Source organism: Oryctolagus cuniculus, chromosome 5 (genome assembly GCF_964237555.1).
Source record: "Oryctolagus cuniculus chromosome 5, mOryCun1.1, whole genome shotgun sequence".
Lineage (NCBI taxonomy): Eukaryota > Metazoa > Chordata > Mammalia > Lagomorpha > Leporidae > Oryctolagus > Oryctolagus cuniculus.
The window spans coordinates 63965695-63991205 of NC_091436.1; the positions used below are offsets into that span (position 1 = coordinate 63965695).

The 25511-nt window shown below is 42.2% G+C and overlaps 1 protein-coding gene across 1 annotated transcript in view; it reads left to right on the forward strand.

Annotated features, from left to right (window-relative positions):
* PDSS2 (decaprenyl diphosphate synthase subunit 2) overlaps window positions 1-25511 on the forward strand; it is a 294359-nt gene that overhangs the window by 152998 nt on the left and 115850 nt on the right. The window lies entirely within an intron of this gene.

Sequence of the window (25511 nt, forward strand, 5' to 3'; positions counted from 1 at the left end):
CATATTGTATCTCCAGCCAAACTCTGAGCTCTCAAACCACAAACTATGTCTTAAATGATTTTCTCATTGCTAAAAACATTTTTAAAAGATTTATTTATTTATTTATTTATTTGAAAGGCAGAGTGACAGAAAAAAGACAGACCTGCCATCCACTGATCACTCCCTAAATGTCCGTAACAACTGGGGCTGGACCAGGCTGAAGCCAGGAACCAGAAACTCCATGTGGGTCTTCTGAGTGGATGGCAGGGACTCAAGTACTTGGGCCATCATGTGCTGCCTCCCAGTTGCATTAGCAGAAAGCTGGATTGGAACTGGAACCAGATCCTAGGCATTTCACTGTGGGGTGTGGATGTCCCAGTAGAGGCTTAGCCCACTGTGCCACCTTGCCCATCTTTTTTTTTTTTTTTTTTTTTTTTTTTTTTTTTTTGACAGGCAGAGTAGACAGTGAGAGAGAGAGACAGAGAGAAAGGTCTTCCTTTTGCCATTGGTTCACCCTCCAATGGCCGCCACGGCTGGCGCGCTGCGCTGATCCGAAGGCAGGAGCCAGGTGCTTCTCCTGGTCTCCCATGGGATGCAGGGCCCAAGCACTTGGGTCATCCTCCATTGCCTTCCTGGGCCACAGCAGAGAGCTGGCCTGGAAGAGGGGCAACCGGGACAGAATCTGGCGCCCCAACCGGGACTAGAACCTGCTGTGCCGGCGCCGCTAGGTGGATAATTAGCCTATTGAGCCGTGGCGCCAGCCACCTGCTTCTATTTATTATTAATTTTTTAAAGGTTTATTTTAATATTTATTTGAAAGGCAGAATTAGGGAGGGAGGGAGAGACACAGAGAGAGAATCTTCATCCACTGATTCACTTTCCAAATAGCCAACAATAGGCAGTACTGGGCCAGGCCTAATCCAGAAGCCTGGAATTCCATCTGGGTCTCCCACGTGGGTGTCAGGGCCCCAATTACTTAGGCCACTTTCCGCTGCTTTCCTAAGCACGTTAGCAGAGAGCTGGACTGGGAGTAGAACAACTGGGACTCAAACCGGCAGTCATATGGGATGCTGATGTGGCAGGCAGTGGTTTGTCACATTACACCATGATGCCAGCCATTATTATTAATTTTTTTTATTGCTCCCAGGATGTAAACTCCTGGAGGGCAGAACTCTGATGTTTTCACTGTGCAACGACATCAGCAAGCAGCTTCTGGCATACCACAGGTACTCCTAAGATGGACAGAATGGCATGCACATTTGGCCATCCTTCCAATGAGTTATTTGCTAAAAATATACATTCTCAAAATGTATACAGACTTTAATAACCTGTATCACCTGCCTTCTCCAAAACTGGGGACCAGTACTATGGATGCAGGAGGCCAGGAGAAGTCATGCCAGGAAAAGAGAGATTTAACTGTGGGAGAGAAGATGCAACAAGAAGCAGCATGGTCCTTGAAGTCTCTATGAAAATCAGGTCCTAATATTTATAGCTGTTTTGGGCTTGAAGCCAAAATTGTAAAATTAACATATTTTGCAAATTTAAAATGTTATTTTCTGAGGTGACAGGGGACGTTTTCAGACATCTCAGCTTTTGTTTATTAGCCGATAAGCTTCACCAAATTTGATTACAAAATTCATCTCTGATCTTTTTTTACTATTTTAGCACCATGTAATCAATGTTAATTGATTTTTAAGATTGCTTATCAAATACTAATACATCTTTTTAAAAATCTTTTTATAATGATGTATCTATGTACTGTATCTAAAGGACCACCAAAAAATATAATTTCTGGAACATATGCATTCCAGCGCGGTAAAAGGATTTGCTCATCTTGTGCTGATTTTATCTTGTCACTAAACAAGTATTTTGAGAAGAGTTCAACCAGGAACTTAAATTGTTTTGTCAGGCTCTTGAAACATGATAAACATTTAGAAAAGCATGATGAACATTTAGAAAAAATTAGAAGTACAGCTTATACTTTTTTTTTTTTGACAGAGTTAGACAGTGAGAGAGAGAGAGAGCTTATACTCTTACTATCTGCATCCCAATTGGGGAGTGAACCAGCAGATGGAAGACCTCTCTCTCTGCCTCTCCTCTCTCTTTATAACTCTGACTTTCAAATAAATAAATAAATAATATTTTCTTTGCTGATGAAGCAAACTTATTGATTGTAGAGGAAAAAGCATCAGATGGGATTTAGGGGACCTGGATAACAGTTCAAATATCTACCACCTATGAGGAATTAAGTATTCAGTCAGCCTTTCCTGTCTGCTGGATCTTCATCCGTAACACAGATGTATTAGTCTAAATAAATGATTTCTCAGGTTCATCAAGGAACGTCAAAGGCTGGTCAGGCCTGGAGGCTGAGGAGGGTCTGGATGGGTAGAAAACAATTGCCCGTCACCAAGAGAGCATCAGAAGTCCAGGGGACTCTGGGGTCTGTGCCAAATCCACGATGCCCCCACAACATCATGGATGTTGTGATGCCACAGGTGACTCCCTGTCACCATGGGTTGGGGGTCTTACTGCTCTGCAGGTGACTCTGTCCTGACCTGTACTTAGCAGCTAGGTGGGAGGTAAAGTTTCCTCTAAAGATGTAAGAGACAGGTGTGCTGAAGCACAAGCAGTTGAAAGTTACCATTCAGTAACCACTCACTATGTAAAGGCACTGTTCTCAGAACTATCTATACAGTCAGTTAACAATTAACCCTCACAACACTGTGACCTGTGCTGACATCACTATTTTAGGTGTAAAGACTGGGCGCTGAGAGTGGCCCAGCTAATGTTCAAGGTCCCAGAGTTAATGAATGGCAGAGCTGGGATGTGGATCTAGGCCATCTAAGTCCAGAATCTGAACTCTTAAGCTTTGTGCTTTCTGGTGTCTAACAGTGCATGTGGTAGCCACAGAAATGACATGAGCAATGCATGACTACGTGTTCAAATGATGCTCTTCTTGAATGCTGCTTCAACATCTCCCAGAAAACCCTGAAGTTCAGATTGCCTGGAAAACAAATTTGCATGCCCTAGACTGGGCCAGGTGCTCAGCTGGGGGTCACTCAGCCAGGGTGGAAGAGACAGCTATGTGGAACATATGTGGCAGCTACTTTCCACCTTATGGTCTGAGGGCATTGGAGAGAGGTACCATTTCCAGAGAAAAGGAGGTCATTTTCAGAGGGATCTCTAGAATCACCACCGTAATCAATGGCTAAGTCTGGGCTGATTTCAAGGCACAAGTTGGAGTTGTTTTTCTTCACTGAATCCTAGGTGTGAAACTTATGTCCTTGTCATTTCAGAGACTTAAAAGGGAAATTACGGATGGTCACAAACCAGGTCTTTTATTTTTGTTTTGAAAGTGGAATAGCCCACTTAGCAGAATTTCATAGTCTTTGACACTATAATTTTATTTCTAGAAGGGTGTCCTACAGAATTCTCCCACAAATGCACATAGATATATGCATGAGAATGTTTTATAATATCATTATTTATAATAAGAGCAGCTAGGAAGTGACAAGTATTTATTAATAAAGTCTGAAGAACATTGTGGTTCATCCTTAATATGGATAAATATCCATCATTAAAGAGAATAAGATAAACCCATATGTAGTGACATGGAAAAAATCTTTAAACTGTACTCATGTCAAATAAATAAAGCAAGGGACCTGTACTGTGGCACAGTGGGTAAAACCTCTGCCTGCAGTGCCAGCATCCCATATGGGCGCCCATTTGATTCTTGGCTGCTCCTTTTCCCATCCAGCTCTCTGCTATGGCTTGGGAAAGCAGTGGAAGATGGCCCAAGTCGTTGGGCCCCAGTACCTGCATGGGAGACCCAGAAGAGGCTCCTGGCTACTGGCTTCAGATTGGCACAGCTCCAGCCATGCAACCAATTGGGAGTGAACCAGCAGATGGATGATCTCTCTCTTTCTTTCTTTCTCTCTCTCTCTCTCTCTCTGCCTTTCCTTCCCTCTCTGTGTAACTCTTTCAAATAAATAAATAAATCTTTAAATAAATAAATAAAGCAAACTATAATACCATATATGTATGTGTGTATATGTATATATATGAACATATTTTATGGGAAGATGTATAGCATTTGTTTTATGTTTATAAATGCTTAGCATTTTATTTATGTTTATAAACATTTGTTAAAAAACATTTAACAAAAGTCTGAAAGAAAATGTGCTAAATTATAAGAGAGAAAATTTCTGGAGAATGCAGTAGGATGGGGGGGGGGTAGTGAACTTTGTGGCACGCCAGAGAAGATATAAAGATACTCTAAAAAAAATTGTGGAAAATGGAGTTAAATAATAAGTTCATTTGGGTGCAAAAAAAAATTGAAAAGCAAGAGTCTTTTTAAAAAGTTCATGGACGGGGCCGGCGCAGGTAAAGCTACCACCTGCAGTGCCAGCATCCCATATGGGCATGAGTTTGAGTCCCAGCTTCTCACTTCCTATCCAGCTCTTTGCTATCGCCTGGAAAAACAGTGGAAGATGGCCCAAATCCTTGGGCCCCTGCACCTGCGTGGGAGACCCAGAGGAAGCTCCTGGGTCCTGACTTTGGATCATTAGCCCAGCTCCGGCTGTTGCAGCCATTTGGGGAGTGAACCAGTGGATGGAAGACTTCTGTTTCTCTGCCTCTACTTCTATAAAACTCTGCCTTTCAAATAAATAAATAAAGCTTAAGAAAAAAAAAGTTCATGGGAAATGCATATTATGAAAAACTGTATGTGGATTTAAATTTTTTTGCACCAAAATAAACTTGCCTTTTAATTCCCTTTTTTCATAAACTTTTTGTAGCACTATATTTTTAAAGAAATACTTTTTAAAATATATTTATTTAGTTATTTATTTGAAAGACAGAGTTACAGAGAAGTAGAGACAGAAAGAGAGGTGTCTTCCACCCACTGGTTCACTCCCCGAATAGCTGCAATGGCCAGAGCTGAGCTGATCTGAAGCCAGGAGCCAGGAGCTTCTTCCAGGTTTCCTGCGTGGGTGCAAGGTCCAAGCACTTCGGCCATCTTCCATTGCTTTCCCAGGCCATAAGCAGGGAGCAGGATCAGAAGAGGAGCAGCTGGGACTCGAACCAGAGCCCAGTGCCACAAGCGGAGGCTTAACCACAACACCAGCCTCTATTTTTTTTTTGTTTGTTTTATTTATTTACTTGAAAATCAGAGTTACACAAAGAGAAAGGGAGAGGGAGAGAGATCTTCCATCTGCTGGATCACTACCTAGTTGTCTGCAATGGCTCAGAGCTGTGCCAATCCGAAACCAGGTACCAGGAGCTTCCTCCTGGTCTTCCCATGTGGATACGGGGGCCCAAGGACCTGGGCCATCTTCTAATGCTTTCCCAGGCCACAGCAGAGAGCTGGATTAGAAGGAGAGCAGCCAGGACTTGCAACAGCACCCAAATGGGATGACAGCACTGCAAATGGCGGCTTTACCCGCTACGCCACAGTGTTGGCCCCATCTATTTTAAAATTTTCTAGTAACCATGCTAAAAATATGAAAGGAAATAAGTAAAATTAATTCAAATATTTATTTAAACTAATATATCTAAAATATTATGTCAGCATGTAATCAGTAAAAGGCGCTTACTGAGATTTTTATATTCTTTGTTTGTACTAAGTCTTTTACACTACAGCAAATCTGGGTTCAGACCATCTATGATATTTTAAGTGCTTACTAGCTATCTGTAGTTAGTGGTTATCAGATTTGAACAGCTAACCTCTCTATCCTTTTGTATTGTCTTAATTTTTTACAGTAAGAGTAAGCTCTCATCTGACTTGCATTGTGATTTTTTAAAAAGATGAGTTGTGATTTTATATTTTATGCTTCTGGCACCACTTTTCTATGAAAAAATTTGAATGGCATGTTTGTTTCACTTGAAATAAACAGCTATGGATTTTTGTCCAGTGAACATGCATTAAGTGTTAATTCTATCCTTGAATTAGGTAAAATGGTCCAATTTGAAAGAATGCATAGCAGACTTTCTCATTACCTTGTTTTTATGTATTATGCCTTTCTTTGTAAGACCATGGCAACCTTTGGAATATATCTGTTGTTTCTATGGGTCAACAAAAAACATGCAAAAGAAGAAATGTGAAATGTAAGGATTGCCTGGTGTGTGTGGTGTGAATATAAAGTGATAAGGTAATTTTGGTAAATAAACCATATATAATTGCCATTCAAAATAATTTGTTTAAAAGTGGCATATGAATGGAAAGTGCTCAAGGTACCTTTCAGCATCCATGTTTTGAAATACCTTGTAGTCTATTAAAAAAAAATTCAAGCATTACTTTGAGATACCTAACAGATCTGTCATTTGTATTTGGCTTCAGATCACATACAGATGCTCCTCCATTTACAGTAAGGTTATGTCCCATAAACCCATCATAAGATGAGAATGTTATAAGTAAAACAAAAATGCATTTAAATGCATTTTTAGTCGGCAGTGGGGTTAATGCACCTAACCTAGCGAACATCCTAGCCTAGTTACACAGCACTCTGTTGTGTGAGTTTTTTCCCTTGTGATCCTGCAGCATCAGGAGAGGATGCTGTGCCACACATTGCTAACCCAGGAATAGATAACAATTCAACACTTGAAGTATAGTTTCTAAGTACATAGCATTTTGACACCATTGTAAAGTTAAAAAATCATAAACTGAATCATCATTAGATGGGGACCATCTGTATACATGTGTCAACATACTGGGTTTTAGTCTTTGCTTCTGGAACTCTTCCAATCCAGCTTCTTGCTAGTGCACACCCTGGGAAGCAGCTGGTGAGGGATCAAGTACTCGGATTCCTGCCACACTCGAACGTGGGAGACCTGGATTAAATTGCAGGCTCTTGGCTTCAGCCTGGCCCATTGCCAGCTGCTGCAGGCATTTAGAGAGTGAACCAGTAGATGGGAGATCTGTCTATCTGTTGCTCTATCTGCGTTTCTCTGCCTTTCAAATAAAGTGAAAACAAATATATTAAAAAAAAAAAAAAAAAAACCTTTCAGGAGACCCTGGGCAAATCACTGAACATCTCTGAGCTTCTGTTTCTTCATCTGTAAATATGGAGTTAATGACTAAACTTGGTGAAGATTAAATGAGATTCTGGGAGGCCGGCGCCACAGCCCACTTGGCTAATCCTCCACCTGCAGTGCCGGCACCCCGGGTTCTAGTCCCAGTCGGGGCGCCAGTTCTGTTCCGGTTGCTCCTCTTCCAGTCCAGCTCTCTGCTATGGCCTGGGAAGGCAATGGAGGATGGCCCAAGTGCTTGGGCCCTGCACCTGCATGGGAGACCAGGAGGAAGCACCTGGCTCCTGGCTTCAGGTCCGCGCAGCGCACCGACTGTAGCGGCCATTTGGGGGGTGAACCAGTGGAAAAAAGGAAGACCTTTCTCTCTGTCTCTCTCTCTCTCACTGTCTAACTCTGCCTGTCAAAAAAAAAAAAAAATGAGATTCTGTATAAAAAATCCTGATGTCTGGGAAATAGTTATGAACTATCATTAGCTGTACAGAGTACCTGCCCACAGCTTCTATTGTCTGGTTAAAACGTGCTAGGGAATCACTGCATTTTTATACATGAAAAGACGTAACAAAAACATTTTGGGGACATCTAGAATTTTTAAAAAACATTTTATTTGTTTGAAAAGCAAAGTTACAGAGAGAGATAAAGAGAATTTTTAAAGACTTATTTATTTTACTTGAAAGTCAGAGTTACACAGAGAGGCAGAGGGAGAGAAAGGTCTTCCATCTGCTGGTACACTCCCCAATTGGCCGCAGCAGCTGGAGCTGTGCTAATCCAAAGTCAGTTGCCAGGAGCTTTTCTGGGTCTCTCACGTGGATGCAGGGCCCAAGGATTAGGGCCATCTTCTACTGCTTTCTAAGGCCATACCAGAGAGCTGGATTGGAAGTGGAGTAGCCATGACTTGAACTGGCGCCCATTTGGGATGCCAGCACTACAGGCGGCAGCTTTACCTGCTACACCACAGCACAGACCCCAGAGAGGCAGAATCTTGTATCCATTCCTACACTCCCCAGCTGGCCACAATGGCTGGGCCTAGAGTCAGGAGTTTCATCTGGGTCTCCCGTGTGAGTGTAGGGGGCCACGCACTAGGGCTATCCTCTGCTGCTTTCCCAGGCACATGAGCAGGGAGCTGGATTGGAAGTGGAGCAGCCATATGGAAGCTGGATTGGAAGTGAGCAGCCATATGCCAGCATTGCGAGCAACAGCTTAACCTACTACTGCCTCTTGTTCTTCATTTGGGGAGATCTTTGCAGAATGACATTTCCCTCCTGTAGTGCTTACTGTGGCCCATTTAACATGTAGTCTTCACTTTCTCTTAACCCCTGCTTGCTTTCTAAAAGAGACCGTAATCACTCGCGAAGCAATTCAGAACTCACAGAACCTGGCGATAGGCATTGGGCCCAGCAGTAAACTTCAGTAATGGTTCAGGTTCCCATTATTTTTAGCCAGTCTCCAGTGTCCCCATGTAAAAATCAGCTTGTCTTCATTTGCTAGCAAACGTCTTTCCCTCTGCGCCTTCTAAAACCAATGTGTGTTTGCCATCTCTAATTCACCAAATATGTGTATCCTCCTCTTACACTGGTTCGCTGAGCAACAGTTTCTGGTGTCCTCTCTAGGTTGTCACTGCTCTGTCATTTCTCTCCGTCTGACTGTGCTGAAGCAGTTTCTTAGCTAAATGATGAGCCCTTGAAGAAAGGTTTGTAATGAATTGGAAACACAGGCCTGCTCTTTGTAATCAGTTCTTTAATCCTCCACCTGCCATGCCATGGAGACAACTCATAATTATTGGAGCAGAGAACTGAACTCCTGGACTGCGGCAGAAAGTGCTTTAGGAGGGCAGGCGACAGAATCTACTTCCAGCGAGGAGAGGGACAGATGTTTTGGAGAACTTTGACATGGAATCTGGTGTATTTGTATAGCCTTTTCATGCAGAACCGTGCCACAGTCAGAGAGGGGGCTTGGGTTTTCTTCATTACGAGCTTATTAAATGAAGAAGTAGGACAGTTGCTTTGCCTGGGTAGAAGGGGGCCAGAGAGGCGGGTCTGAGCTCTTCGGGATATTAATGTCTGCCTTCAGCCGGGGGAAATGAGCCGCCACTTGAGTTGGAGGCAGCTTTATGCACTCATCACTAGGGATTCCCATATGTCCAGGGAGCTGCCGCAGAAAAATGGCAGAGCTGGGCGGGAGAGTGCAGAGGGCCCTCATTGGAATTCATGTCAGGAAGCTCAGCTCGGGCTGCCCAGAGCGAGTCTGTTTCATGTTGATCAGCTGTCCATCTGATAAACCCAATTGATACGGGCATTCCCTCCCAGGGCTGCCCTGACAGTGACAGCCGTGGCACCCAGATGTCTTGTTAGGCTCTCTGGTAGTCTCAAGTATTTTTAACCCCTTTTGTGATACCAAACCCACCAGTACTTTCAGAGACCTGGATAAGGATACCTCATTAGACTTTCCCTCCGTTGCTGCGGCAGGGTGGCTGGGAAGAACCAGGCTTCAGGGTTTCACAAAACTGCGTACTATGGGTTAACTGCCCCTCCCCCTCCGCAACATAAGCATCTGGTTGTCCTGCGGGGTAATTATGTGTTGACAGTGTCAAGTTTGTGCCTGAATTATTAACAAAGATTTCTTTTTTAAAAAAATGTTTTTAAATATAGTTAGTAGCCTGGCCAGGTTATGCTTTGTTAGAGTGGTTTCATAGGTGTGTACATCGATCATTAAGCAGAACTTTGTTCCTACCTAGAGACAGTGTAATACAAATTTCTTTTTGCTTGGCTAATTTTTAGTGATAAATATGGTGACTCCTTGCTGAGTCCCCACATCCCTCTGCTCCTTCAAGTGTGACCACCACCACCAAAGGCAGCTCACCTCTGTGCAGACTGGTTGGCAGGTGTGGAGGGAATTAATTACAGAGCACACCAATGCTGAGCTTTCCTTTTGGAAGCAAATCTAGGAGAGTGGGGGAATAAACACAAGTTTGTTAAGCTGTGATTATTTTTAAAATGTATATCTACAAAACTAATAATTAGAAATTATAGCACTGGGTATGGGAGAATTTTAAGAATTTTTGTCTTTTTTAAATTAAAAATAATTTTAAAAATTTATTTGTTAGAGCAGCCATCTGCTTGTTCTCTCTCCAAGTGCTTGCAATGGCCAGGGGGCTGAAACTGGGTATAGGAAACTCAGTCCAGTTGTCCATTGTGAGTGACAGGAAATCGATGACTTGAACCACCAAAGCTGCCTCCCAGGGTCTGCATTAGCAAGAAGCTGAAATCAGGAACTAGAGCCCAGGATCAAACCTGGGTGCCCTTCTAAGGGATGCAGGCATTTGAACTGCTAGGCCAAACTGCAAGGCTTGTTTTCCCTTTTTCCTCCTCAGTTTCAGAGGGGACAGCAGGGCCAATCCAAAGCCAGGAGCCAGGAGTTTCTTCCCAGTCTCCCATGCAGATGCAGGGGGCCAAGTACTTGGGCCATCTTCCACTGCTTTCCCAGGCCACAGCAGAGAGCTGGATCAGAAGAGGAACAGCAGGGACTAGAACCAGCACCCATATGGGATGCTGGTGCTACAGGCTGCGGATTAACCTACTGAGCCCCACAGCACCAGCCTTCCAAGTTTGATGCTTTTGAAGTATGTTTTAGGGATTCTTTGGCTCTTAGCTACTGTTTTGCCCCATTCCCCATTTTCATACTTTGCCTCAATGGAGCTTTTTCTCCATAGATCTGTTGGGAAGAAAAACAAAACACAAGTCAGTCAACTAGCTAGTGTGTCAGATGACAATGAGTGCTATGGAGGAAGGAAAAGCAGGCAGTGGATACTGGGCACGCTGATAGGGAGAATTGCTGTAGTAAATGGAATGATTGACAAGGCCTTACCTACTGAAAGGGCAGTCTTGCAGAGGTCTGAAGTGGGTGGATGAGTAAGCCTTGTGGATGCATAGGGAAGAAAGTCCAACCGAAAAGACAAAGACCTGAGGCAAGATCAGGCTTGGCATGTTTAAGGACTAACAAGGAAGCCAGTGTGGCAGGAGAGGAGTGAGTGAGGGGGAAAGTGGAGGAAATGAAGGCAGAGGGGTCATGGCAGAGACTTGGGCGTTTCCCAGTGAGTGAGATGACGTTTCAAGCACAGGGGTGATGGATCTGATGGATTCCTTTATTTTCCTGCTTGCCTTAAGTCTACTGCTATTTTCGGTAAAATGCCTCACATCTGAGAAGTCTTTTCTTCATCCTCCATATCCAGTCACACTGCAATTCAGTGGTCCACCTTATCTATAGTTTTGCCTTGCAAAGTTTCAGTTTCCTATAGTCAACCACAGTCTGAAAATTTTGAATAAAAAACTCTAGAAATAAAGTTCATAAGTTTTGAATGGCACACAGCTGAATAGCACCATGAAATCTCACACCATCCTCCTCTATCCTGTCTAGGATGGGAATCTTTGCTTTATCCAGGGTATCCATGCTGTAGACGCTACCTGCCTAGTAGTCACTTAGTGGCCGTTAGAGTTATCAGATTGATTGTCATGGTGTCACAGTACTTATGTTCAAATAATCTTTACTTCATGGAACTATGGGCCCAAAGTTCAAGAGTAGTGATGCCAGCAATTAACATGTGCCAAAAAGAAGACAGAAAGTACTTCCTTTAATTGTCATCTCACATCATCACAAGCAAAAGGAGGGTGAGTACAATACAAGAAGATATTCTAAGAGACAGACTGCATTCGTACAATTTTTATTACAGTGTACTGTTAAAATGGTTTTGTATGTGCTAATTTATAAAGTAAACTTTATGATAAGGATGTATATATTAGAAAAACAGTATATTTAAGGTTTTGGTACTGTCTGTGGTTTCAGGCCTCCACTGAAGGTCTTGGAATGTATCCCCATGAGAATAAATGGGGCATGGGGTGGGGAGGGACTACATCACTCCCTATCTATCCTGTTGTCGATTTAGAGTCCCTATTTTAGTCATGTCACTCCCACATTACTAGAAGAAAAAAAAAAAAAAACAATTTTGTAATAGTTGCAGGTTGGCAAGTTGTGGTGCAAAACCAGAAATAAGTTTCTTGGTTTCCCCCTTGAAGTTACCAGGTTCTTGTTGCTGGAAATATTCTGCCAGAAGCTGAGTAACTTTCCTGAGTGGGAGCTTGCCTTGGTTAGTCTCGTAGGTTCATTACAGCTAGAGTTCTCTAAAGTCTTGCTGTTGTCTGGTTTTCCTGATGGTTGCCTCAGTGCATCCTGAGTTATACTAGTATGTTCCATTCTTAAGGTGCTGATTTCATCTGAGCATCGTCATATTGCCTCGTAGCTCCTTAATGGCTACACATCGTAATTTAGAAAAACCTGACTTCCTGGCTATATTCAAGATTCTTTCCAGTCCATGAGTCCAACCATATCTGTCTTCCTCTCTATTAAATGGTTTAACCCGCAGCTGTCTCATATATTCCATACTTACCTCCAGATCTAAGTCTTTGTTTGGTCTGTTTCCACAACTTTAAAAATTTAAATATTGAAAAGCAAAAATTACTGTTTGAATGTTTATAATCCCATGATGGGCATTTAGCCTAGCACTTAAGATGCCCTCATCCTATGTTGGAGTACCTGGGTTTGATTCCCGGCTCTAGCTTCTGACTCCATCTTCCTGCTAATGCAGATCCTGGGAGGCAGTGATGATGACTCAAGTAATTGGGTTCCTGCCACCCATATTGAAGACCTGGATGGTATTCCTGGCTCCCAACCTCGGCCCCAGACATTGCAGGCATTTGGTGAGTGAACCCCCATCAAATACATTGATTAAATTTTAGAAAAATAAAAAATAAAAGTTTATAGTTCCAGTATCTGCTTCTCCTGCCTTCTTATATGCTCTCGTTCCTTATGTCATATTATTTGTCTTTCCTTTTTGTCTCTAAATAATGAACCTATGCTCTCATTCATTCATTCATTCATTCAGAAAATGCTTAATCTACATTATACCAGGTACTTATCTAGGCACTGGAGATACAGTAATGGAAAAACATATCACAAACCTCCAAGTCCTCATAGAGTTTACATGTTTGTCTTTGCTTTTTATACTTACCAACATATCAAAGACAACTTTCCAAGTTGGTATATGTAGATCTGCCACTTTATTTTTCATTTCTACTTGCTATTATGCTACATAGTGGACATTTAGATTGTTTCCATTTTTTTGCTATTACCAAACCATATAATGTGTGCTGTTAAAAATAAACATATATCTGTGTAAAAAAATCATGCTATTATTTCAGTAGAGTATCATAAGTTAGGGGGTATCCACATTTTTTATTTTGTCAATTACCATACTTTCCTAAGTTATTGTGCCAATAGAAAATCCGTAGTATATTAGGGAAATTTTTCATATAAGCATTGCCTCCAAGGATCAGTTTGTTCAAGTGAGTGAAAGTGGTAGAAACTGGAGAGCTTATGAACATAGCTCCAAAGGCTTTCAAATTCAATTGATTTTGAAAATAGTATTTCTTAAACAATATGCCTGTGAGTTTCATTTGGTTTTGGGATGTCAGTGTAAGACCATATGTCTACTCTCACCAAAAGTGTAGCCTGAACTTTTTCATTTTGCAAAGTTAACAAACTGGAAAATATTATCTCATTTTTATAATATTCCTTTTCTAAATTACTGGTAAGTTGAGCATCATTTTATATGATTTTGTTCATTTGTGTTTCTTCTAGAATTACCTCTTCATGTCCCTTTCCACTGTGTCCTTGAGCTTTCTCTGATTAATTTTGTCCAGTTTGGACAAGTTTCATACATCCTTTGACTATATATTTTTTCCCCAAAGAAACTTTTTATTTAAGGAAAAAAACTTCATGCATTTTGTAAGTACAACTTTAGGAATATAGTGATTCTCCCACCATACCCGCCCTTCCACCCACACTCCCACCCCTTCTCCTCCTCCCTCTCCCATTCTCAGTCCAATTATCTACTAAGATTCATTTTCAATTAATTTTATACACAGAAGACCAACTCTATACTAAGTAAATATTTCAACAATTTGCATACACACACAAAAAAACCTGCTCCTCAACAGTCGAGACAAGGACTATTCATATCTTCCACTTAATACACTAAAATGAAATAAATCTTTGAGAACAAGTTGGTTTTTTTTTTTTTACAGGTAGATTTACAGACAGTGAGAGAGATAGGGAGAAAGGTCTTCCTTTGGTCAGCTTGACTATATTTCTTTTAGCATTGTATGTGTTGTGAAATATTTTAAGTATGTATTTGCCTTAGGTTTTATATTTTACTATTAAACTTTTTGTTTATGTTAACTATTCAGATTTATCCATTATTTCCTTTGTACTTTCCTGAGTTTCTTTATTTCACAAGATGTTCTCCCTAGATCTAAAGTCATAAGAATGTTTTCTTAAATGTATAGTTTTGTTTGTAACATTTAGATTGCTAATCCACCTAAATATTTATCTATCATATAGCAAGTAAAGCCTGCAATGCCAGGATCTTATATGGACACCAGTCCATGTCCTGGCTGTTCCACTTCTGATCCAGCTCTACTAATGGCCTGAGAAAAGCTGGAAGATGGCCCAAGTGTTTGGGCTCCTGCCACACATGTGGGAGACCTGGAAAGCTCCTGGCTTTGGCTTGGCCTAGCGCTGGCCATTGCAGCCATCTGGGGAGTGAACCAGCAGGTGGATGCTCTCGCCTTCTCTCTCCCTAACCTTGACTTTCAAAATAAATAATTGCATCTTTTTTTAAAAAAAAGAATAATCTGTGTTTTCCCTAATGATTTGTTATCTTTACCATAAATAATTAATTTCCTAATATATTTGGATCTCCTTTTGAATCTATTCCACTAACTTATTATGTCTATTCTTATTATAGTACCATGCTTGCTGAAATTGCAGTAGTTTCATAATAGTTTTTAAAATCTATGGCTGGCGCCGCGGCTCAATAGGCTAATCCTCCAACTGCAGTGCTGGATTCTGTCCCGGGTGCCCCTCTTCCAGTCCAGCTCTCTGCTGTGACCCAGGAGTGCAGTGGAGGATGGCCCAGGTCCTTGGGCCCTGCACCCATATGGGAGACCAGGAGAAGCACCTGGCTCCTGGCTTCGGATCAGCGCGGTGTGCCGGCTGCAGCGTGCCGGCCGCTGCGGCCATTGGAGGGTGAACCAATGGCAAAGGAAGACCTTTCTCCCTGTCTCTCTCTCTCACTGTCCACTCTGCCTGTCAAAAAAAAAAAATTCATTAAAAAAAAATCTAGACTGGCAAACCTCTTATTTTCTTTTCCAAATTTTTCTTTTGCATTTTCAAATTTATTCTTTCCAAGTAAACATAAAAATTAGTTTTTCTAGTTTAAAAAAACTTTTAGGATTCAACTGAAATGACTTTAATGATTCTTCCCTACCATTTTAATATTTTTAGAAAGACCCTGAATTTTGTGCATGTTGTGTTTGGGATTTTTATTAGTTTTCTATTGAAATGCAAAGAACCTGGCTGTTAGAGCACCCAGGGCTTGAATCCAGCTCCGCAGGCTACTAGCTGTGTGAACTAGCAAGTTCACTAGTCTGTCAGCCCTGCTTCCTTCTGTACAGAAGAGATAATAAGGCTTATTAGAGAGCTGTTATTTCTGCATGATTTTATTTATTAATGTTAGTTGAATTATTTTTGCAAAAATAGTTTATATAAAGTGTTCAGCATATAATAATTAAATTGGCTCAAAGTAATTAATTCAATAAGTAGTAGCCATAATCACCATTAGGAATTTTTAAGAAACAGAATATTTGAAATATTTTCAGATGAAATAACTTGATATCTGACATTTAGTTCAAAACAACCCAGCACAGGAGTGAAGTAAGTGGAGCTGAAACGAGGTTACTATGGGTTAGTAATTCCTGAAACTGGTGATAGGGCCAAGGTCTTCTCACTTGTACGTGTTTGAAAAAATTCCAAAATAAAAAGGTTTATACTAAAAAACCTAAAAGCTGATAAAGTATAAGCTTATGTTACATTTAAGTGGAAGGCTATGTAAGTATTCCTCTCAATACTATTTTTTAGATCTCTCCTTGAAAAGAGGGTTGAAGAGAAGGAAGAGGGAAGAGGAAAAATTGAACAACAAAGAAAAAGTTGTCTCTTATCTCCTTTGCCTGTGTGGTAAAGCACAGTGGACACTTCTGCTGTTCTAATGCCAATCTTAAATGTAAAACATTGAAAGGGATTTCAAGTTATTATAAGGAATAATGTTTAATAATTAAAGCTATTCATCAGCAGACCTGGCTCTTGTGAGGTAGTCATCACTCATCCCTGGAAAGGAATAATTGGGGTCACTAAGAATGATAGCAGTCAGGGCTGGTGCTGTGGTGCAGTGGGCTAAAGCTCTGCCTGCAGTGTCAGCATCCCATATGGGCACCGGTCCCACCTGCTCCACTTCTGATCCAGCTCTCTGCTGAGGCCTGGGAAAGCAGTGGAAGATGGCCCAAGACCTTGGACCCCTGCACCCACATGGGAGACCCAGAGGAAGCTCCTGGCTCCTGGCTTTGGATCAGCCCAGCTCCAGCTATTGCAGCAGTTTGGGGAATGAACCAGCAATAGAAGACACCTCCCCCCCCACTCCGTGCCTCAGCTTCTTTGTCACTCTGCCTTTCAAATAAATAAATACATCTTAAAAAAAAAAAAAGTGACCGCAATCCCCAAAACCGTTAGTGAGTAAAGAGCTGTTCACTGAACAAGCACAGGGAAGGCAGAAAGGCAACCTGGAGAAGGGAGCAGTGTCCACAGTGTAGATTAAGGGAGGGTTCTCAGGGGGATAACAATAGAGGCAACGTGGGATCAGCAACTTCGCTATGATCAAAAGCTTGAATTCAAGCACTGAAGAAGTTAACTCTGGATAAGTGAGGGCACGCTTCACCAAAGATGTCACAAATGGGCTGACTCTTAAAAATTCTTTAAACAAAAAACACTGATTCCCTCACCTCTGTAGCAGCGAAGTTGTGTGGTGCCTTCATACAGTAGCCCTCTGTAGAGATGTTAGAGCAGGGAGGTTCTTGTAAATCACATGGGAACTGTCCCCAAGAGACAGTACTAGATGAATAAAACCAGAGTGCAGAAGTGTGGCCATAAAGTGTCTGTCGTCTTCACGGCACAGATTTTATTGACTGTATCTTTCAGGAATTTATCTGGCTGTGTTTAACTGGACTCTAGCAAACAGTAGCTTGTAAGAGTGCAGTGTTCATTTATCTCAGAAAACCAGAAGTCTAGATGGAGGTGGGCACATCAGAGCTGCTGCAGCCCCCAAAGAAGTCCACAGGGCTGGAGCTTCTCCTTTCTTCCTCCTCCGCCATCCTAGGCTCAGGAACCCTCGGTTGCATCCTTACGTTTCCTGTGCTTCTAGGTAGCGGGGCCATATTCCAGACAGGAAGAAGGAGTAAACCACAGATGCCAAAGGTGCACACCACTGGCTTTGCCCCCTTCTGTCAGGCACTCAGCGATTTCTCAGCAACCTCACTTGACAGACTTCTTTCATTCCCCTGGCCAGACTGTCACATAATCACATCAAGCTGAGGGGAGCTGAGTATTTTAAGTCAGTACATTGCCACTCCAAGTATAATCAACCATAATCTATGTCGTCAGTACCAAAGGGAAAATGGGCTGGGAACTAGCATTGTCTGCCATCCTTGTTTCTGAAGCTTAGGAAGCCAGAAAGTTTGGAGAAATGTTGGAGGCAAATGGACAGAACAAAAGCAGATGAAACTGTTTAACATATAATTGAAAGAAAGTGACTTGGTGAGAATTCTTGTAAAAACATCAATGAATCTTCAGAGTTTCTTTCAAAGTGATAATTACTTCCTTACTCTGATAACTTAATCTTAAGTGATATTCATTTGTGACTCTTCCAATCAAGAGTTAGCAAGAGAAATACCCAAGAGTACTAAAATATTTGTACAAAACATGGCATGGGGTGCCAGCAGTGTGGCACAACAGGTAAAGCCACCACCTGCAAAAATCGACATCCCACAGAGGCGCTGGTTCCAGTTCTGGCTACTCCACTTCCCATCCAGCTCCCTCCTGATGTGCCAAAGAAAGCAGCAGAAGATGGCCCAAGTGCTTGGACCCTGCACCCATGTGGGCGACCTGGAAGAAGCTCCTGACTCCTGCCTTCGGCTTGGCCTAGCCCTGGCCGTTGTGGCCATCTGGGAAGTAAACCAGCAGATGGAAAACCTCTCTCTGTCTCTGTCTCTTCCTCTCTTGATGTAACTCTGCCTTTCAAATAAATAAATAAATCTTTAAAAATAAATAAATAATTTTAAAACAGTATGAATACTTCATTTAAGATAATTTTTAAAATCTAGTACATTGTCAAAGTTTACTGCATTGCTCTACGTAGGTACAATAAGAAAAATAATGAGAAGAAAATTCCCCCAGATTCTTTCATGCTGTCACTGCGTCTCTGCCGTTCACTAAATTGGACTCATGCACAATATGATCCAGATAAATATGACCTGACAAAGTCTGAGAAGTTGAGAGCACAGGAGTAGAGAGTGGAGTTGCAGAACAGATATAACAAGAACCAATCACTTCATTCCTGTTTCCTGTAGAAAAGCAGGGACCAATAATGGCAGTAGTTTTGTGGCTTTAGCAATTCTTTTTTTAAAATCCCTAAATCTAAGACTTTGGGGACTGGAAGAGATTTGGTTTTGTAGTCCCCCTCCTTTCAGTGATGAGATGATCAGAGGTCTTCAGGGATCTGCCCATGAATTATCTCATTTGATAGGTGGAAGTGGAAAGCTTTTATAATCCAGATTCCTGATTGGACTAAGTCAATTGATTTGGTTCTCATCAGGTGATTTGGAAACAACTTGACTACTTTCCTCAGTTAATAAAAGAAAGAATCAAGCCTATTCTTAATATGATTTCTCCTAGCAAAATTCTCTGCTGCAGTGCTTAAGAACTAGGGATGAAAATAGGACAGGTCTGCAGAGGGCATATACTGGAGTTGGTAACATTGGTAACTTTGGCTTATTTTGTGTCCTCATTTCTGACTCATTAGGTAAATAACCTTTTTAATTGTCATTGGTCACTTTTACACAGTAACTCTGAGTTCCAGCTTTCTCCTCTGCAAACTGAATGTTCTCGGTCAAGTATTCATCTCCCCAGACCTGCAATCACTAGTAGATAATATAAATGCAAGTTCTTTGTGAATTTTGCATACTGTACAAATGATGAGTTTTCAGTTTTATTGCCATTATTTTTGTTGTTTCTGGCCATGTGGCATGTAATAGTTGCTATTTATTTAGTGAATGCTTTTTTAAAATTTTTTTTTAAATTTTTTTTTTATTTGACAGAGAGAGAGAGAGAAAGGTCTTCCTTCCATTGGTTCACCCCCAAAGTGGCTGCTATGGCAGACGCTATGCCGATCCGAAGCCAAGAGACAGGTGCTTCTTCCTGGTCTCCCACGTGGGTGCAGGCGCCCAAGCACTTGGGCGATCCTCCACTGCCCTCCCGGGCCACAGCAGAGAGCTAGACTGGAAGAGGAGCAACTGGGACTAGAACCCAGTGCCCATATGGGATGCTGGCGCTGCAGGCAGAGGATTAACCAAGTGAGCCACGGCGCAGGCCCCTAGTGAATGCTGTTTTATGTTTATAGATGTCTTTACTAAAAGCTCACAATTACTCATCCTCATTCTTAGGATAATTCAAAATACCTACACTTCTTGCTTGTCAAGTTATTACTTTCTTTCATAAGCTAATATATGAGAGATTTGTCTAAATGCTTAATTAACTCTTTTCAAGCTTCATATATATTTTTTATATTTCATTGTGTAATTTCTGTGAAATATGGCAATGTGGATTTTTTTTCAGTAAGTAATTTTGTAAACTAGAAAGCCTTTGTAGTGTAGTAATGAAATATATTTTTATTCCTTCCCTCTAGTCACTTTTTAAAAAAATAATTTTAATGTTCTGTTAACTTCTTAATAGTCTTACAAGCTTCTATCCTCAGTGATTTTTCTTGGGGATATAGTGAGATTTAATCTAACCATGAATGTAGTTTTTTTCTTTGAAGTTATTTAACTCCCTGGGTCATCTCTTGTTCATATTCCCCCAGTTTGTAATCAAGTATAATATGTCTACTGGGTCAGCTTTATATATGTGATTTTCCTTTTTAATGAAGCCAAGTCATTTAGCTCTTTAATTTTATTTAGTTGTATCTGTATGTAATAAGTACATTAAAGTTGTTAAACTAGTAACTATTTTTAGAGAAGATTCTTATGTATTTAATGTATGATTATTTTGTATCTATTCTTCTCCATGTCTACGGCTGTCACCTAGGGTTAAACCTTTTTGTTTTTTCATTGAGACCTTGGTAACTCCCCCACCCCAGCTCCCTACTCTCCTATCTACTATTCCAGATTTTTCTACATGTCACCTTCATCCCTGTTCTCAAAAGCATTATATGTACAACAAAATATAGACCCTGGAACCTCCTGTAACCTAACTCCAGAATCCTGTTTCTCGCTTAGCCACACAGCCCTTACTTTCTGGTCAGACTGACTTCCTCACTCTTTGATCATACATTATACTCTTGCCTTCTCTAAACCTTGATTCCTGGTCTTCCTAATAGGGGTTCCTAATTCATCTTGTCATTTAGGGTCCAGCTCAATTTAACTTCTTTGGGGGAACTCCTAAAAATCTTTTCACTGGCACATCTGGAAGGCAGTCTAGTGGAGTAGAAATCATTTGGATTTTGGTATTTGTTATTTATTATTGTGTAACAAACCACACCTTAGAGACTTGATACAACAAATGACAACCATCTCATTTCTCTTAATTCTGTGGGTTGGCTGGACTGTTCCCCTGCTGATTTCTCTGTATTTATTTTCTGTGGCTGCATTCTACCTGGTAGACCCACTGGGAGCTGGGCTTGGCTGGGACAGCGGGGCCTCTCTGAGCCATGCTGTCTCAAACAGATAGACAAAAATCTTCCATCCACTGGTTTACTCTTCAAATACAACAGTCCTCAACCCAGGTCTGCTATATAGGTGGCAGGGGCTCAAGTATTGCGCCATCACCTGCTGCCTCCGAGAGCATGCATGAGCAAGAAGCTGGAATCAGAAGCAAAGCCAGGCCTCAAACACTGGGACGCCAGTATGCATTGCGGGTGTCTTAACTGCTGTGCCCAAAACCCACCCCAACAGAGTTTCTTAACAGAGCAGCATTCTAAGAAGAAAAGCTCAGTGCTGGTGCTGTGGCGTAGCAGGTAAAACTGCTGCCTATTCTGCCAGCATCCCATATGGGCACCAGTTCAAGTCCCGACTGCTCCACTTCCATTCCAGCTTCCGGTTGATGCACCTGGGAAAGCAGCAGAAGATGGCCCAAATGTTTGGGCCTCTGCATCCACATGGCAGACCCGGAAGAAGTTCCTGGCTCCTGGCTTCGGATCAGCCCAGCCCCAACCATTGCAGCCATTTGGGGAGTGAACCAACAGGTGGAAGATATCTTGTCTGTCTGTCTGTCTGTCTCTCTCTCTCTCTCTCTTTAACTCTGCCTTTCAAAATAAATAAATAAGTCTTTTTAGAAAATAGAAGAAGATAAGCTCCAATGCAAAAGCACTTATCAGGCCTGTTTATCTGTTTATCTGTTTGCTGATGCCCCATTAGCCAAACATGTCACGTGATCAAACTCAGGGTCAGCCAACAAGGAGACTACCAGGAGTTGTGACTTATTGTTCTAACAGCTTGCCACAGTCTGCCCCCTGGACCCAGGTATTCACATCCCTTCTCTATGTAAAACATGATCACCCCCTGGACCTAAAGTCTCATCCATTTCATGGCCTGAGTTCAGAGTCCACGATCTCATGATTTCTGTGATCCAGGTATGGAGCTGGCTCCATGGGTGCAGTCTCTCTTGAATCAGGGACTCAGGAATTAAAAGGCAAAGTTATCTTCCCTACCTCCACCACATAGCCAACATATAAGGGTTTTCAGAAAATTGATGGGAAATGTATATTATTTTAAAAACCGGGTATGGATATCAAAGGTGTTTGCACCAAAATAAGCTTATCTTTTAATCCCGTGTTTCCATGAATTTTTGAAGAACCTTGCACAGTCATGAGTCAGCAACAAAATAAGCACAATAATCTCTTCTGTTAAAAAAGAGGGAGCAAGGGGAGATACAGAACAGTCACTAGTCCATAGCAATTCCAAAATCCAGCTGGGCACTTGTCAGGCCCATCTTCAGTGGGATCAAGGAATGTATCTTTATTAGGACCCAGTTCCATTCTCTGGAAGTGGTTTTCTAACCCACCATTCTCTTTGGCTCTTGGCTCTGTCTTCTGATCTGACTTCGCTTTTCAGTAGGAAATGATTCATATTTGTAGCTGAGTACTGGTCTCAGCCTGCCTCTTGTCCATAGAAAGTTTGGGGTTGAGCCCCACCCCACCATCTTAAACTATCTCTTTTAGCTCAAACTCATACAACTGCCTTAAAAAAGTTTTTTGGATTTCTCTGAATTTGATTAGAGTTCACCCCCTACCTTAGAAGCCAGATCCATGATTCTTTGAGTCTAACCTCTCCATTCCCGCGCTGATCCGATGGCAGGAGCCAGGTACTTCTGGTCTCCCATGGGGTGCAGGGCCCAAGCACTTGGGCCATCCTCCACTGCACTCCCGGGCCACAGCAGAGAGCTGGCCTGGAAGAGGGGCAACCGGGACAGAATCCGGCGCCCCGACCGGGACTAGAACCCGGTGTGCCTGGAGGATTAGCTTAGTGAGCCGCGGCGCCGGCCTTACACACCTTTTTATTTCTTGCCATTGTGTGGATTCTGCCTGGGGTTGTTCCACTCATGCAACTGCAGGAAACAAGCTAAGGCTGTTCATTGCATACATACTTGTCAGGCTTTGCTTGTGTCATGTTTGGTGAGTCCAGTTGGCCAAAGCAAGTCACATGACCAAGCTCAGGGTCAGTATGGAAGGAACTACACAGAAGCACGGAACCCTAGAGGCACAGAGCCATTTATAACAGATTCCAATAGATTTCTAGTTCTACATTAATTACTGTGTGTCCTTAGAGAAATAATTTCACTTATCTCACTTATCAAAAGGAATTAATACCACCTATCATAAGGTTGTGATGAGTTTCAAATTTTTAATACTTATCTTTGGGTTTCTCTTTTTTTCAAATTATAAAAATAAGATTTGGGGTGGGCATTTGGGCTAGCAGTTAAGATACCCTTATCCCTTATCAGAGTCATTGATCTGATATCTGGCTCTAGCTCTCTGCTAATCATGGGAGGCAATAATGATGGCTTAGGTGACTGAGTTCCTGATACCCACGTGGGACACCCAGTTTTAGTTCCCAGCTCCCAGCTTCCACGTTGACTCAGCCCCAGCCATTGCAGGCATTTGGAAAGTGGATCCATGAATAGGAGTGCTCTCACTCGCTCACTCACTCGCTGCCTCTCCCTCCCTCCGTCCCTCTCCCTCTCTCTTCTTCTCTTTCTCTGCCTCAATGCCTATCAAATAAATAATTTTTTTTTAATTTTAAGTAATACATTTGTCATTGTACAAATATACAAACTGTAGAAAATTATCAAAAAAGGGAAGCAAGCATCCCTGAGATCCTACCTAATACAGAGCTATACTATAAGCCCCTCAAGGGCCTTTTCTGTCTCATTTATTACTGTGGGTCTTGCTGTGGATTCTTATTCTGAGAGGGTGAGGCCCCAAAGGACCTTTTTTATTCCTGGAAATCCCAGTTAGGATTAAAAGAGGTAATTTACATAAAGTGCTTGGCTTGGTGTGTGGCACAGATTATATTCTCATTTAAACTGGAGTTTTAGTAGATACTAATAATGATTTGCAAAACTCTGGAAGTTATAAGAGGGAAAAATATACTGAGAGCAAAGCATCTAAATAGATATGTGGTACTTGGCCCTCCACTGGCCAGTTTCTCACCGGGCCATCCTGGTGGCTTTGGGGTAGAAAGTAAGGAGTATTATACAGAATAAAGGCAGCAAGATCTGCTTATGGATCCCAAACTACTCAGTAGAGAAGTCTCCATTACAAGCTTTGTGAAAAAGGAATTTCAAAAAGAAATACTCTATGAAGTATTTTATTGGTTTTTTAAAAAGATTTATACTTATTTATTTGAAATACAGAAGGGCCAGAGTTGTGGCATAGTGGGTAAAGCCACCACCTGCAGTGCCATCATCCCATCTGGGCACCGTTTCAAGTCCCAGCTGCTCCACTTCTGATCCAGCTCTCTGCTATGGCCTGGCAAAGCAGTAGAAGATGGCCCAGGTCCTTGGGCCCCTGCACCCATGTGGGAAACCCAGAAAATGCTCCTGGCTTCGGATCAACACAGCTCTGGCTGTTGCGGCCAACTGGGGAGTGAACCAGCAGATGGAAGACCTCTCTCTCTGCCTCTCCGTCTCTCTGTGTGTAACTCTGATTTTCCAATAAATAAATCTTAAAAAAAAAGAAAAAAAGAAAGAAAGAAAGAAAGAGGGGGCCAGCACTGTGGTGCAGCAGGTTAACGCCCTGGCCTGAAGCACCAGCATCCAATATGGGCACTGGTTTGAGACCTAGCTGTTCCACTTTCGATCCAGCCCTCTGCTATGTCCTGGGAAAGCAGGAGAAGATGGCCCAAGTCCTTGGGCCCCTGCACCTGCGTGGGAGACCCTGAAGAAATTCCTGGCTCCTGGCTTCAGATCGGTGCAGCTTCGGCTGTTGCAACCAATTGGGGAGTGAACCAACGGATGGAAGACCTCTCTATCTCTCTCTCTATCTCTCTTCTCTCTGTGTAACTCTGACTTTCAAATAAATAAATAAATCTTAAAGATAAGAAAGAAACTTATAGAAAGAGGTAGAGACAAAGAGAGGTTTTCTTTCTTTTTTTTCTTAAATATTTATTTATTTGAAAGTCAAGAGTTACACAGAGAGAGAAAGAGAGGTCTTCCTTTCACTGGTTCACTCCCCAATTGGTTGCAACAGCTGGAGCTGCATTGATCCGAAGCCAGGAGCTTCCTCTGGGTCTCCCATGCAGGTGTAGGGGCCCAAGGACTTGGGCCATCTTCTACTGCTTTCCAAAGCCACAGCAGAGAGCTGGATCAGGAGAGGAGCAGCTGGGACTTGAACCGGCACCCATATCGGATGCTGGCACTGCAAGCAATGGCTTTACCTGCCGTGCCACAGTGCCGGCCCAAGGAGAAGTTTTTCATCCACTGGTTCACTTCCCAAATGGCTGCAACGGTAGGAGCTGAGCTAATCTGAAGCCAGGAGCCAGGAACTTCTTCTAAGTCTCCCATGAGGGTGCAGGGGCCCAAAGACTTGGGCCATCCTCCGCTGCTTTCCCAGGAATATTAGCAGAGAGGCAGATCGGAAATGGAGCAGCCGGGACTCAATTGTTGCCCATATGGGATGCTGGAGCTACAGGCCGTGGCATTAACCTGCTGCACCACAGCATTGGCCCAATATTTTATTGTTCTAAATTGAACTCTGACAGTAGTGATAAAATGATATTTTGGACACTCAGATAAATCTT